Source organism: Acartia tonsa, chromosome 14, assembly GCF_053477335.1.
Source record: "Acartia tonsa isolate MP-2025a chromosome 14, ASM5347733v1, whole genome shotgun sequence".
Classification (NCBI taxonomy): Eukaryota; Metazoa; Arthropoda; class Copepoda; order Calanoida; family Acartiidae; genus Acartia; species Acartia tonsa.
The window spans coordinates 25,078,280-25,093,589 of NC_137273.1; the positions used below are offsets into that span (position 1 = coordinate 25,078,280).

The window sequence follows — 15,310 nt, forward strand, 5'->3', positions numbered from 1 at the left end:
ACAGTTCGCCCATAACCAGCACATATACTTCAAGCAGTGGCAGCAATTCACCAATTCAGGAATCCTTTATTATTAAAAAAGTTTTCAGAAAATGCTAATCCGATTCCGGGAAGTTTTTATTTTAGGGTGGTTTCATGCTATTTTCTTTACCTTTTTCGTTTTCACGTAGATGTTAGGGGCGATGTGACTAGTATTATATAAAGTAGTATTCTTTTCTCTATAGCTTGAGAGTGCGATAACTACTTGACCGATGTTATTATTAATTTCAGGGAAGCTTCACATATGTCCCTGGGTGTTTTCATGCTATTTTATTTTTATATTTAAGTCTTAGCATTGTTTCATGCTATTTTCTGCTCTTCATTGCCCCTTAAAATATTGAATCTTTAGATGCTAGGGATGCATAAAGCCGCTAGTTTGTTGTATGAATAAGTAAGATCTATTTATTTGTTTCTTGTGAACTTTTATGCTATTTTATTTCTCAAATTTAAGTCGTTGGATGGCCCTTTACCTTCCCTTTTGATTGTTTAGATAATTTCTGTGTTGAATGTTGAGAAATAATGGATTATATGTATAGAGTACCTTTTCTTCAAGCAACAGCAATGCAGTGAGCTCTCCTATACAGTCTACTTACATCAGTAGCAACAATGGTATCAGTAATAACATCATTTCCAGGTAATTTAATCATTAACAAAGACAATTATGTCTATAAGTACAACATCATTGGAAATATTGCAGTAATATTTAAATAATAAATAGAATTAATGAAACTGTAAATGAAAGAAAAGTTGATTTATGGTGTAACAGAGAGACAAACAGCCGGACCAACGTAAGAAAATATCCAAAACAATATTTCTCATTTCTATATACTAATTCATACCATTACGGGAAACGTATTATTTACAAATTAAATAAATAGTTGAGTACTTTTAAATAAGAGATAATTTACTAAGGTTATTTTTATTCTCATTTAGCTTAATTTTAGCTAAATTAGTAAAATATAAGTACAATACAGTGATATAAAAATTTTCAATTACAAAAATAAGTTAAAAATATTTGAATGTAATGAAATATAACAATCCTAGATTTATAGAATCAAATACACTTATTAAATATGAATTCATCTTTAAAAAGAACGTTTACATATAACATAGGGGTGGCCAAAAAACAGTTAAATGTAAATTTTATTTCTAACTTATAAGTTTAAAAAAACCACAAAAAAAACAATTCTAAAGTTTGTGTAAATCCAGTGTTCAAAACCCTTAGTTTCAAAAAATTTTTACGTTTTGTTGGCGTTGAAAATTTTCTCCCGCAAAACATTTCAGAGGGTTGGGAGGAAGTTTAAGATTTTTACCCTATACCCACCCCCCATAAGATTTCATTTTTGAGAGGGAGGAATTTTGGAGCGATTCAAGAACCATTGTGTTCCCCTTAAAAACTTTAATTACCACCCCTAAGGAGATTTTTAGTACTTTGGAAATACTAATACCAGGACGTCCAAGCTTTTTTGTTGAAGGGGGGGGGGGGTGGGTAAAGGGTCGAAACCAAAATTCTAGGTGTGATATTGACTAGATTTGTAAAAACTAAGGACTTTAAAGCATGGCGCGAAGCGCTAAAAAAACCTATTTACCCCGTCATAAATATGACAACCTCTTATTTTATTTAGGATTAGGGGAGCAAATTACCCCTTTAACTTCTTCCCCTCCTTGGAATTTACTGTAGGAAGAATATTAAAACAAAATTATAGAAACAGACAAACACATAAGAACTGTAGTAAAGCTTCACTGATAAAACTAAAATTCATTCATCAGTTAAATTTGAAAAATTTAATATTTAAAATTCTAAGATCTTCTTAGCTAAGAATCAAATAACATATAACAAATTGCAAATCTAGCTATTGAATAAAGGGAGACTTATTTTTCTCGTAATTAGAGTATCACGGATATTTATAAATATCCATGGATATTAAGAAAAAGGAACCCACCCCCTGTAAGTATTAGGGATATCAACCATATACAATTCTAAAAGTCAGCTGGAAGTCTAAACCTTACTCAAATAGAGCAATCAATCTTTAACAATACACACTTTTCCTCAACAGTTTAGCGGATTTAAGACCAACACGCAACAAGCGGTCAATGGATCCTATAAATAGACATATTTGCAAAATCAAAACTGGTTTTAGTTAAATTGTATCTGCTCCTTCTTCCGGATTATAGAATTTTTAAGAATTTGACTAAAAATGTGTGATAATTTGACTTTAAAATAGCCTTTGATGTAAAATGTATATTACCTCTAACACATGAAAGCAGTAGTTGTTTTAAAAACTTTTTTTTGTAGATTAATTATAACTCATGAAATTGTCGACAGCGGTACTTTCTGGTTTTAATTAATGCTTTTTTTCTTCAAATTACCTTGAAATCTTAAACTTAGAAAGTAAAAACAGTAATGAAAAATCAACATATTATTCAACTAAACAATTATGACAACATCCATAAAAGCGAAGCACTGAAACGGTAGGAAAAACGGACACTTGTATAGTTTCAGAACTGAATAATCAGAATATAAATGTATAAGAGTCGAAGCAAAATTGTAAGTAAATTTGTTGAAAACTGCTTGATTCAGGATAATGTTTATGGACATACCTACGTTTTTATGACTTGATTATAGAGTTGCTTCGCTTATAACTTATACTTTGTTGTCCCAGGAATCAGCAAACCAAAAATCAGATAAATCGGATGATTAGATCACATAAAAATTTGTTGTTAAAAAAGTAAAAAAATCAATATGTTTAAAATGGATGTACGGACATTCTTGTAATGATTATAGAGTTGCTATGCTTTTAAATCATACCTAATTACTAAAGGAATCACCATGCAAAGTTTGAAATCAATATGACATCTCTAACATGCCTAAATTAACAAAAAAAGCTATCCGTTTGTGAAGGACGTATGGACGGACCGACCCTAATTATAGAAAAGCTTCGCTTTTAAAAATACTGACAGAATTTATTTACAACATATTTACTGTTATTAAAAGTGAAGCTTTTCTATAATTAGGGTCAGTCTGTCTGTACGTCCGTCTGTCCGTCAGTAAAAGTAGATTTGAAGGTGGAAGTGTTAGCTTTTTTAGTAGAACGGTTAGCTTTTTTCCGTTAATTTAGAATTTTCCTATCGATTTCAAACTTTGCAAGGTTATTCCTGTAGTATTAAGGTACGATTTAGAAAGTGTAGCTACTCTAAAATCGTTACCAGAATTTCCGAACGCCCAATTTAAACTGTTGATTTTTAAAAATTTTAAAACAACATATTTTTATGTGATAAAATTATCCGATTGAACTGAATTTTGGGATACTGATTCCTAGGACAACAAAGTACAATGTTATAAGCGATGCATCTCTTTATCAAGTCCTAAAAATGTAATAATGTCCTTAAACATTAACTTGTATTGAAACAGTTTTTAAAAAATTTAATCATAATTTTGTTTAGACTTTAAGAAATTTATATTCTGATTATTCAGTTCTGAAACTTTACAATTAATAATGTTCGTTTGTCCTACGGTTTCATAGCTTGGTTTTATGGATGTTTTCATCCTTGTTTATATAGAAATAATAAGCAATTTAACACTCGAATTTTGTATGAAAGACACAATAGTATAAGTTATCAAACACATAAACAATAGATTGTTGAAGTAATTAGGCATTTAATTGATTTTATCAAAGGAAAGTTATTAATAAGTATAGTTTAATTAGTTAAAAACTGAATAGTTCATTATACATTAAATAGTTTTACTATTAAGTAAATATGTTGCAAAATACAACATACTGTTTAAGGACATTCCTACATTTTTAGGACTTTATTATAGATGTGCCTCGTTTATAACGTTGTACCTTGTTGTAGTATTTATTACAAAAAGGTTTAAAACTTTTTGTAGAATTGCTATGCTTTCTAAATCGTACCTTACTACTAAAGGAATAACCATGCCAAGTATGAAATCAATAGGACAATTATAAAAGGCCTAAATTAATGATAAGAGCTATCCGTTATGGACAGACAGACCAACCCTTAATAAAGAAAAGCTTTACTATTAAATTCAAGCATCAGAAAAAGTCTAGTTTTTTTTTTAAATTATAATTATAGATCCACAACGACCAAAATCTTTGACCTATGTAGATTATGATCACATTTGAAAAAGGTTTTGCCATGTCTTTAATAAGATACAAAATTAAATAAAAATTTTTTCAATTGCTAAATAATCTTTAATACACTAGACATTAATTTGATGTTAAATTAAAATATACTATATATATATCTATATAAAAAAAATAAAATAGCGATTGTGCCCCTAGCATCTAGTTGGTCTGTTTTCTAAGGGGTAAAGCATAAAATCATCCAGAGACTTAAATCTAAAAATCAAATAGCCTGAATCCATCCTGGGTCCTATGTACGTGAAGCTTTCCTAGAGTGTAGAACTAAATCAGCTATCGAAATCTTAAGCTACTGATAAAATACATACTGTTTACTTACAAAACATATCAGATGATCATTGTCAAATTCTTGTCAACTTTAATGCAATTAAAGTTAAAAAACATTTACTTTACCTAGTAACTATTAAGTAATAAAATGGTAAATAAAGTGTATTCAAGTATATCTTTTAAAGTACTGTTTTAAATGAACCTTTCGTGTCATATATTAACCTACTTACTGTTTCATTATATCAAAATTTTATCCATATAAAATTTAAAATGGTTTAGAACAAAAAAGATAGACTTTTGTGTAATAAACGGCTAAGTATCTAATCAATAAGGATTAGTGCTTATATGACTTTTTATATCACTTTTAACCCTTACAGATCGGGGGGGGGGGTCATATTGACCCCCCCCCTCTAGTTTTTTCAATGTCATTTTTTTCGTAGATAAGATGGAGAGCTGTTACTTCATGACTTTTTAAGTTTAGTAATTATGCGTCGGCAAGAGTTGATTTTATTAGGATATCTGGTCTGTGTCGGTCGTGGTGTCTGGTCAAAGTCGGTTGGGTAGCACCAAAATTTAAAAAAAATTCTAAATAAATCTTAATTTCTACATTATTACTTTTGTGTATAAGGTAGAAACTTAAAATTTTTTTGGTGAATACTGAGATATCAATGACCTTATGAGAAAAGTGGTGTTATGACTGTTTGACCGCACCCTGACCGACTTTATGACCGATTTTTGTCCGGCTTTTACCACAGACATATATCATGAATATCGTGGCTTCTATTACAGCTAGAGACCTATAAATTTTTTTGGTAAATTCTTGAGCAACAATAAACAGATAAAAATATTGATTGGCGCCGCCAACCGCCGTTTTACCGCCGTAACCGCCAAAAATGGCGGTTTCCGTTATTTGCCGTTTTTCGGCGATGGTCAGAAAAAGTAATTTTTTTGTTATGGAAAATAAAAGTTCGTCCTAAAATTTGGTCATCCTAGCTGCAAAATTGGCCGCTCTACAGCTGTTTTAAAATTTAGCGGCTGGCCGCCAAAAAGCGGCTAAGGAGCGGCCTGACCGCTATGATTAGAAAAAGTAATTTTCTCTAAAAATACACATGAACCACCAGAAAAAAATTTTACGTCTTTATCTGTAACAGAAGCCGAGATAGAGGGGGGGGGTCAATATGACCCCCCCCCCCGATCTATTAAGGTGGGAATAGGGGCCCGATCTGTAAGGGTTAATGCATAAAATAACCACTGTTATACATCCTAAATATGCAGTGTTGAAATGTCTATAAAAATATTGTTTTAAAGCCTCAACAAATATGACAAAATTATATTTACAAGCTTTAAACTATAAGATGATTTTTGATTAAAGGTTATTTTAAAGTCAAATAATCACATATTCTTATTAAAAATCTTTGAAATACTATGGACACGAAGAAGGAGCAGATACAATTTAGGTAAAACCAGTTTTGATTCAGCAAATGTGTATATTTATAGGATCCATTGACCGCTTGATGCGTGTTGGTTTTAAATCCGCTAAACTGTTGAGGAAAAGCGTGAATAACAAAATTTACAGCATCCAAACGAGTTTAGTTTTGAGGCTTAGTTGCAGCTGACGCGCAGCTTCCGAGCTATGCCTTTAAACTTTAAGTAGAGCAGTGTTAATTATTTGAATATATCATTAACCCAGCATGGTGTTCAATATTATTTCTTAACCTAACCTATTATATTTTAGTTCTCCAATTCAAAAAGATTCTATATATCAAGTAGTAACTGAAGAGTTTATTTTTAACCCTATGTGGATTCTGTTCAATATTACTTAACCCAGCCCTTTATATTTTAGTTCTCCAATTTAAAGATTCTATATATCAAGTAGTAACTGAAGAGTTTATTTTAAAATTTTTAACCCTGTGTGGATTTTTTCAATCTTACTTAACCCAAACTTTTATATTTTAGTTCTCCAATTCAAAGCTCGTATATATCAAGTAGTAACTGAAGAGTTAATTTTAACATTTTTAACCCTGTGTGGATTTTTTTCAATCTTACTTAACCCAAACTTTTATATTTTAATTCTCCAATTCAAAGATTCTATATATCAAGTAGTAACTGAAGAGTTAATTTTAACATTTTAACCCTGTGTGGATTTTTTCAATCTTACTTAACCCAAACTTTTATATTTTAGTTCTCCAATTCAAAGCTCATATATATCAAGTAGTAACTGAAAAGTTAATTTTAACATTTTAACCCTGTGTGGATTTTTTCAATCTTACTTAACCCAACCTTTTATATTTTAGTTCTCCAATTCAAAGCTCGTATATATCAAGTAGTGGCAGCAGTGGAAATAGTTTTAACAACCCAACCTCACAGAAATTTTCTTCAGGTAAACAAAAATTTGTAAAAATAAATTTGATGTCCTTATTTCTCCTTATTAGTTAGCTGTTGTTTACATTCAACAAATCAGAAATCATTTTGGAAATAAATTCAGTCAAATCTGTGATTTTTTAAATTCTCCCTCAAAAAAAGGTTTTCCAACCCATTAAATCATCCGAACAACCCCTATCGATTCTCAAATTATTTCGCACATTTGATTGGTAACGGCTGTTCTGTTTTACAGGCTCTGGTGTGTCCAGCGACCTGCCAGCTGTATCTGCTCCTTCCACGTATACCACCAGCACTCTAGATCAGGAAACTGTTTTAATCACCCTCTTTAAAATAGAACCATTGAGTTGACTTACAATTTAAATAATTCTATTATTTTATGAGCGAAACTGCTATCCAAGACACTGTAACGTCAGATCCATCATAATCATTGGAACTTCTGTCCAAACAGACAGCCTTCCCCTTGATTGCAAAACCTTTGTCTGGAAGTCCTAAATATCCATGGTAATGAGTTGCGGTTTTTTACATTGCCAAGGCATTCCTCCTACTATTACTATTAATGTCATGCGCCTAATATAGCAGAAGTAATACAGCTGGCACATTATTTACGAAAAAAACTTTTTTCTGCATGAGGTCTCAGATTTTGATAAAAACTTCCAGTCCCCTTCATTTGGTCATAAAACTAAGGGCTGGGTGATTTTTAACCTTTTTAATCCATTTAAAGTCCGATTTTTCGCGCATTTTCTCACTGTGGTGTTTTCACAATGAAAAAAAGGCATTTTTTCATGATTTTCAAGTTTAAAATTTTTACATTAATTTACAACTTACAGACATGTTTTATATATCAAATTAATCACCCAGATGGGTACAATATAGAATTTGTCTTTAAAATCACAAAAATCATGAATTACAGGGTGTCCCAAGAAAAATGTCAAAACAGGTTTTTTAAACGAAGTTTGCCCATTTCTTGCCTTGCGAGTGAATATCATCCATTTTACAACACATATGAAGTAAATTTGGCGTGCTAACTCCAAATTTGGACACCTGAGAAATTTTTGAAACACCCTGTAAAAGTGATTTTTGCGTCTGTAGAGCTAAAAATTGGTCCAAATTGATTATTTTTTTCAAAGTAGCATACAAAGTATCTAAGTATGTTGGGCCATAGTGTTTTCTGACCAGATTACAATTTTTTATATTTTTTGAACACCCTGTACTTTCATCAAAATCACTCTGAAATACTTTTATTTAGGCTATTTTATTTACTAAATTTCATGTGAAGTAAAAATTTTGTGCATCTAACCGTTTTTCGTCAAGATGGATTTCAATTGTTAAAACATGTGAATGAAGTGAATATAATATTAATAATTAATTTAAAATTCCTTTTGACAAAAATGGGTTGGATATACAAAAATTTTTATTTCACATGAAATTTAGTAAATAAAATAGCCTAAATTAAAGTAATTCAGAGTGATTTTGATAAATCAACGCCTTCTTACCAAAAATGCCCGTTAAAACCTCGAGAACGGTAAAAAAGGTCAAAATTCCGCCTTTGGCGGTGAATAACGGCAAAACGGTTCGCCGGAGGCGGTTGATGTATAAATAACAAATTATGTGCCTTGAAAAGTTGTACAAAAATGAAGAAATAGTCTCTGGCCCTAAAACGACTCCTTCCTCCCAAAAAGGGGCAAAAACCACCATTTTTAAAAAACATGCACAGGGTGTCCCAAAAGTGTGTAAATTTGTAAAATAGGCAAATATTATTGTTTTTAGTCAAAATCTGTATCTATATGACAGTTTTAGGTAACTTAAAAAAACAAAAAAAATTTGAAAAAAACAAAAAAAAAATTCTCATTTTTTTGAAAATATAAAAATTGTAATCTGGTCAGAAAACACTATGGCCTAACATACTTAGATACTTTGTATGCTACTTTGAAAAAAATAATCAATTTGGACCAATTTTTAGCTCTACAGACGCAAAAATCACTTTTACAGGGTGTTTCAAAAATTTCTCAGGTGTCCAAATTTGGAGTTAGCACGCCAAATTTACTTCATATGTGTTGTAAAATGGATGATATTCACTCGCAAGGCAAGAAATGGGCAAACTTCGTTTAAAAAACCTGTTTTGACATTTTTCTTGGGACACCCTGTAATTCATGATTTTTGTGATTTTAAAGACAAATTCTATATTGTACCCATCTGGGTGATTAATTTGATATATAAAACATGTCTGTAAGTTGAAAATTAATGTAAAAATTTTAAACTTGAAAATCATGAAAAAATGCCTTTTTTTCATTGTGAAAACACCACAGTGAGAAAATGCGCGAAAAATCGGATTTTAAATGGATTAAAAAGGTTAAAAATCACCCAGCCCTTAGTTTTATGACCAAATGAAGGGGACTGGAAGTTTTTATCAAAATCTGAGACCTCATGCAGAAAAATGTTTTTTTCGTAAATAATGTGCCAGCTGAAATGATTATACTTTTTAGGTATGCTTTAAAGAATATAACAGGGGGAGGGGTGTTGCCTAACCCTACGTGAACCAAAGTAAAAAACAAACATATAAAAAGACTTCACCAAAACCTTAATTTTTTATTTATTTCAAAATAAGCGAGAGGAAGAGTGGTTTCTGTGCAATATTTCTTATTATTGGATAAAACATTTTTAAAACGTTCAGTTGTCAAATTCACGTCCACAGTACTCGACAGTAACTAACAATAATGGATTTAATACCAACAACAATGCACAAAATATTATACAGGACATTATCAGATCAGTAAGGAATCACATTTCCAGTATGACTTTATACTGGAATTATATTTTTTCTATCTGAAGAAGGCTGTCTACGGTGCGGTAAATAATAACTTTTATTACTCCAAAACAGTAAATTTAAGTTTGGTGGTTTGATTCATTTCTTCCAATCCTACCGAAAAAAAAATTAATTTGAGATTAAGATGTTCTTTTAATAATGAATTTTCAAGTTCTTCAAGAAGTTCCTAGTTATCATTAGCAGATAAAAATAATAATACTTTAAAGAAACCACTTTTAGTAAATCTCTTAAGCCTGATTTTTCAAGATTTTACTTATGTGATGATCAAGGCAAAGCACTGAAAATCTCAATTTTTCGAATGTATAATAGGGTGGGTCGATTTTGGACATTTTTTTCTGAGACTAAAGCGGGGATCTGCAAATGATTTTTATGAGTATACCTCTACGTACATATTTTAATTGTAGAGTTGCTGTGCTACTAATTATTGCAACTAATGATATACAAACATACAAATCAATACATACAATTGTTGTTCATCGGTTGTTAAGTAGTAATATAATGCTTCCTAAGAACTATTCAAAATTAATCAGAATTAAAATCTTAGTGGGAGTATTTTTGTCATTTTAATATCTTAATTAATTTTTATCAAACTTTTTAACGAAATTATTTACTAATAGAAATTTTTATCTGTTTTTTATATGTTTTTAGTAGGGATTTTATGATTTAAGACATTACGATGAACAAGCTTCCAGTCAAATTCACTTATTAAGTCTAACTGTTAATGTTGACCAAACGCATAATATAAATAAACGTATATTTAAAAACAGTTTGACCTGATAAGCGCATTTGACTGGAATCTTACTAACAATGAAATTTTGCGAAAGCTACTATTCCCCATATTTTACCCGCATTTTCACACTCTAGGTTATAATTATCGGTGAAAAGTTTGTACAAACCAAAGAAGATTTAATAAAGTAACCAAAGTTTTTAAGCCAACGAATGAAAGAAAGATATTTTTGTACAATTTTTTTCCCTGTGTAAATTTTATGTTAAGAAATTGCGATGGTTATACTTACAGGTGACTTTTACATTGAAACAATAACTAAAAACTGTCCTCTTGCATCAAAATGTGTAACTTTCAACCAATAAAGTGATCGGATTGTTCCTTTTCTGTTAAACAACTGACCAATCTTTCATTCAATCTTTATTGGTTAGTTCTACATTGATATTTTAATAGTTATATATTGCATTATATTAAAACAGCTTTCCGAGGATATTAAAATGAAAGAATATATGATTAAAACTAGTTTTTTAGCGCCAAGATGCTGAAGGCACAGGCTAAAAAAACTAGTTTTAATCTTACGATTTCACATTTTATAATCGTAGAAAACTGGATATAATACGACACTATTCATGATTTTTCAGTATGGCTGAGAACCGGATAATATTCGGTTTCGAAGCAATACTGGAAAATTTATCGTGATCTGATAAATATGTCTCTCTGTACAGCAACCACAAAGATACAGCGCTACAGCCCAGAGACCTGTCAGACAGGAATGTGTACACTTGAGAAAAAAAAATTAGGGGGGGGGGGCTTGGAGGTGTTAAATAAAGACACATTGGCAATTACTTCATGTGGGCGAGACTGCTGTTCATAACACTATAACATCATGTACACCAACTAAGGATAACTAATAATCAAACACACAAGGTGTTAGGTAAAGTAACACCTAATAAACATCCAACCCTTTGATTGCACAACACTTTTCTGGAAATGTTGACTGTCCATGGTTTTGATTTTGGCCAGTTTTTGGTTATCTAGGACTTTTGAATCAGAGTGAAGAGAGAGCCTAAAAATAGCCTTTGTCATCTTAAAACTTACAGATTAAATAGATTAATACCAGCCTTGGACCTATGTGAAGCTTCCCAAAAGTAGAGAACTTAATTGGTCAAGTAGTTATCGAGATCTTAACAGATAATCAAAAAATTATCAACATAACTGTACATATTAAAGTCCCTTACCTAGCATTAATGTACATATGACCGCCAGGACCAGCCCTTCCTTGGTCAAGGACTGGTCATCTTCCCCAATGAGAAGCTCAAACTGGAAAAGCTGAAAAACCAGCGTCTGAGATCTACAGGTAATTTTGCAACCTTCCTCAAAATGAAACAAACTTTTTTTAAATCGTATTGTTATGCTTTTTTAGGTTAGGTTAGGTTAGGTTAAGTTGGAGTTAGGAGATTCTCTTAGGCCATACTTCATCCGGGATTATAGAGATATAGAGACTGAAAGAGAGAGACAGAGAGAGACAGAGAGACAGAGAGAGACAGAGACAAGGAGAGAGAGAGAGAGAGAGAGAGAGAGAGAGAGAGAGAGAGAGAGAGAGAGAGAGAGAGAGAGAGAGAGAGAGAGAGAGAGAGAGAGAGAGAGAGAGAGAGAGAGGAGAGATAGAAGGAGAGAAAGACGAACACACACGGATACAGTGAGAGAAAGAGATGAGAGAGAGCGAATGATATCAAAATAAATAGCAATTAATAGAAACTTTTAAAAGGATGGGAAATATAAAATCTTTATTATTTTTAGGATTCACGACCTCTCCATCCCCGGAGATCCTAGCTGGCAACCCCCCAGAGGACCTAACTGTTATATCTCAACAAATAGTTGCACAGGAAAAGGATTATGTAGTAGGGTTAAGATCCCCGCAAGGTTAAACCCCATAAAGGGTTACTATTGAAATTTCTCCACTTTTAAAGTTTCTTAATCAATAATCATAGCTACGCAATTTGCGATGGATTATTTTTAAAAGCGAAGCTTTTCTATAATTAGGGTCGGTCAGTCAGTACGTCCGTAACTATTTCGTTAATTTAAACAGGTTATGAATTGTCCTATCGATTTCAAACTTTGTATGATGATTCCTATTACAGTTAGGTACGATCAAGAAAGCGCAACTCTATAATCGCTACGATATAATCGTTATAATGTAAGAATTATCCGATTAATCTGATTTATTTATTCCTATTTCAACGAGGTATAATGTTACCAGCAAAACAACTCTATAATTAAGTCCTAAAAATGTAAGTATGTCCTAAAACAGCATCATGTTTTTAAGCAATTTTGCAACAACTTTGTTTATACTCATACATTTATATTCTGTTCTACAAGTGTTAATGTTAGTTTGTCTTTCTTTTTTATTTTAAAGCTTCATGTATTTAAGCAGTCTTGCAACAAATTTACTTATGCATTAATATTCTGCTTATTCAGTTCTTACACTCTACAAGTGTTAATGTTTGTTTGTCCTTCCAATTGCTTTTATCCTTGGTTTTAGAAGATAAGCAAGATTTCTTTTAAGTATTGATTGATTTTTAAAAGCTTCGTCTGCTAAAATGATAACAATTTAGCGTCATTCTGATTTCTTTGAGTGTATGAGTGAAGCTAACCTTTGAAGAACACAATTTACATTTTTTAAATATTTACTTCTACTTAATTGAAATTTAAATAAATTTTGAATCTTACAAAATAAATTTTTCTAGGATTAATTTAAATAAACAAATTTAAAATTTAAATAAATATTACATTTCAATAAAATATTTTTTTGTTTACTTCAGTTTGTTATATAAACTTTTTTTTACAAAATAAAGTAAATTAGAATTTTATTAGAAATAAGTAGTAAATTTTTACAGGTTTTTGACCTTAATAAAAAGTTGATTGTTCTGTCAACAATTGTTTAGTTATTATTTCACATGATATTATAAGAATATCGTTATGTGGATATTACGTCAGCTATGACCAAACAACCCCCCAAAAAATGAAAAATACCCCCCCCCAAAAAAAAAAATCTTTTTCTTTTTAAATCTAAATAACACAATAGGTTGATCAAACCTCTTGGGGCAAAAAAAATAATAAGACGGACCAAGGAATTCTTCTACAAAAAAGAAAAGAAAATAGCCCAAAACCACCACAGGACCAGTAGGTATATTCCCTGAAGAGTAGAATCCGATCGGTTCAGTGGTTACCGAGATCTTAAGCTTAAGACGGACGGACGGACGGACAGACGGACAGACATCAAGCTACTTTGTATTATAGATATTGTCAACATAAACTGTTAAAATGCAGGGATGGAGGGTATTTAAGGATGTTTAGTACACTAGTCCCCAAAGTATTATGATAGCGTTCATTAGAAACGTTTTTTAAAATTTTGTTGGTTGGTTCATTAAGTTCAACTTGAGTGTCCAAACATTTCTAACAATAATTTTATCTATAGAAGGGGTAATTATGTGTATCATCATTGGGGATGTCCTTCAATCGGCCATTGTCTCATTCCTTTAGATCCCTGATTATTCTGATGTAATGGCAATAGAAAATATAATCCTTTTTGAATGAATAGGAGAACTCAATTTTGGATTTCTTTGAGGACGAGAATTTGAGACAATCTTAATTATGTGTATCATCATTGGGGATGTCCTTCACTCGGCCATTGTCTCATTCCTTTAGATCCCTGATTATTCTGATGTAATGGCAATAAAAAATATAATCCTTTTTGAATGAATAGGAGAACTCAATTTTGGATTTCTTTGAGGACGAGAATTTGAGACAATCTTTATTGGACTCTGGATTAGATATTGATACCTTTGCCTACATCAGTGAGGTAACAATTTTCCAGCATGGCTTCTAATCCGACGTTAATATCCGCTGGATTAAAACCTATTCTAAGCCATACTGAAAAATCATGTATAGCGACACACAACTTTCCACAACAATAAATTTATAAAAAAGATTCATAAAATAAATACCAGTTTTGTTAGCCAAGGCCCCCGGCCCCTTGGGGCTAACCAATCTGGCTTTTATTTTTTTATCCAAGGAAAGCTATTCCAGTATGGCTTCGAATCCGTTTAATATCCGCTGTATTAGAACCGATTCTTTTGCAATAAGAAATATCATGCATTGTAAAGTATTAAGGATAAATAAAACTCGGTAAAATATATTTTGAAAAGGATATTGTATTTGAAGAAAAACTATTTTGTCACTTACATTCCACCCAATAAAAATTTATGCTTTATTGGTTTTTAAAAAACAAAAAAAAAACTAGAAGGATATTTAGAACAAATTGTTATTTTTAGCTGGCGGAAAAGTTTGGAGACAAAATAGTTTTACTTCAGATGATAGATCCATCCTTGAAAATCGTCGCTTATTTAAGCAAGGTAAATAATAACAGTTTTGTCCCCAAAGTTTTATAATAACATTTTTAAATCGCCGGCTTAACAACTTAACTTAGCAACAAAGGAAGGGGTAATTTTGTGTAACAACATTGGGGATGTACATCAATTTATCGGTCATTATCTTATCCCTTTGGATCCCAGATAAACTAGCCTTATGGGAGGGGCTAAAAATCGCCCAAAGATGGTTATTAATCTTCCATGAAAAATTAGAACCAATTAAAACCAGTATTTTCATAAATCTCAAGCTTCAGACAACCACAAAAAAACCTGATTACTTAATATAATAGGATTATCTTAATTAGTCTTAATTAGATTAAATGCATTTACAGGAAAACAATATTATAATTAGCACAGCTACTCTAATACTTTGGTTTTCGGGTTTTATCATTATGTTTCAAGGTAAAAACATCCAACTATTGCAGTCAACCAACCTTTGATTGCACAATCTTAGTCTGGAAGTCTCGATTGTGCTTGATATT

At 31.3% G+C, this 15,310-nt stretch overlaps 1 long non-coding RNA gene across 1 annotated transcript; it reads left to right on the forward strand.

Moving 5' to 3' along the window:
* The first annotated feature begins 572 nt into the window (after positions 1-572).
* Positions 573-7,148, forward strand: LOC145306077 (uncharacterized). Its single transcript, XR_013874880.1, has 3 exons — positions 573-672; positions 6,763-6,848; positions 7,083-7,148. It is a non-coding gene; the product is annotated as an uncharacterized LOC145306077 (long non-coding RNA).
* The last annotated feature ends 8,162 nt before the right edge of the window (positions 7,149-15,310 follow it).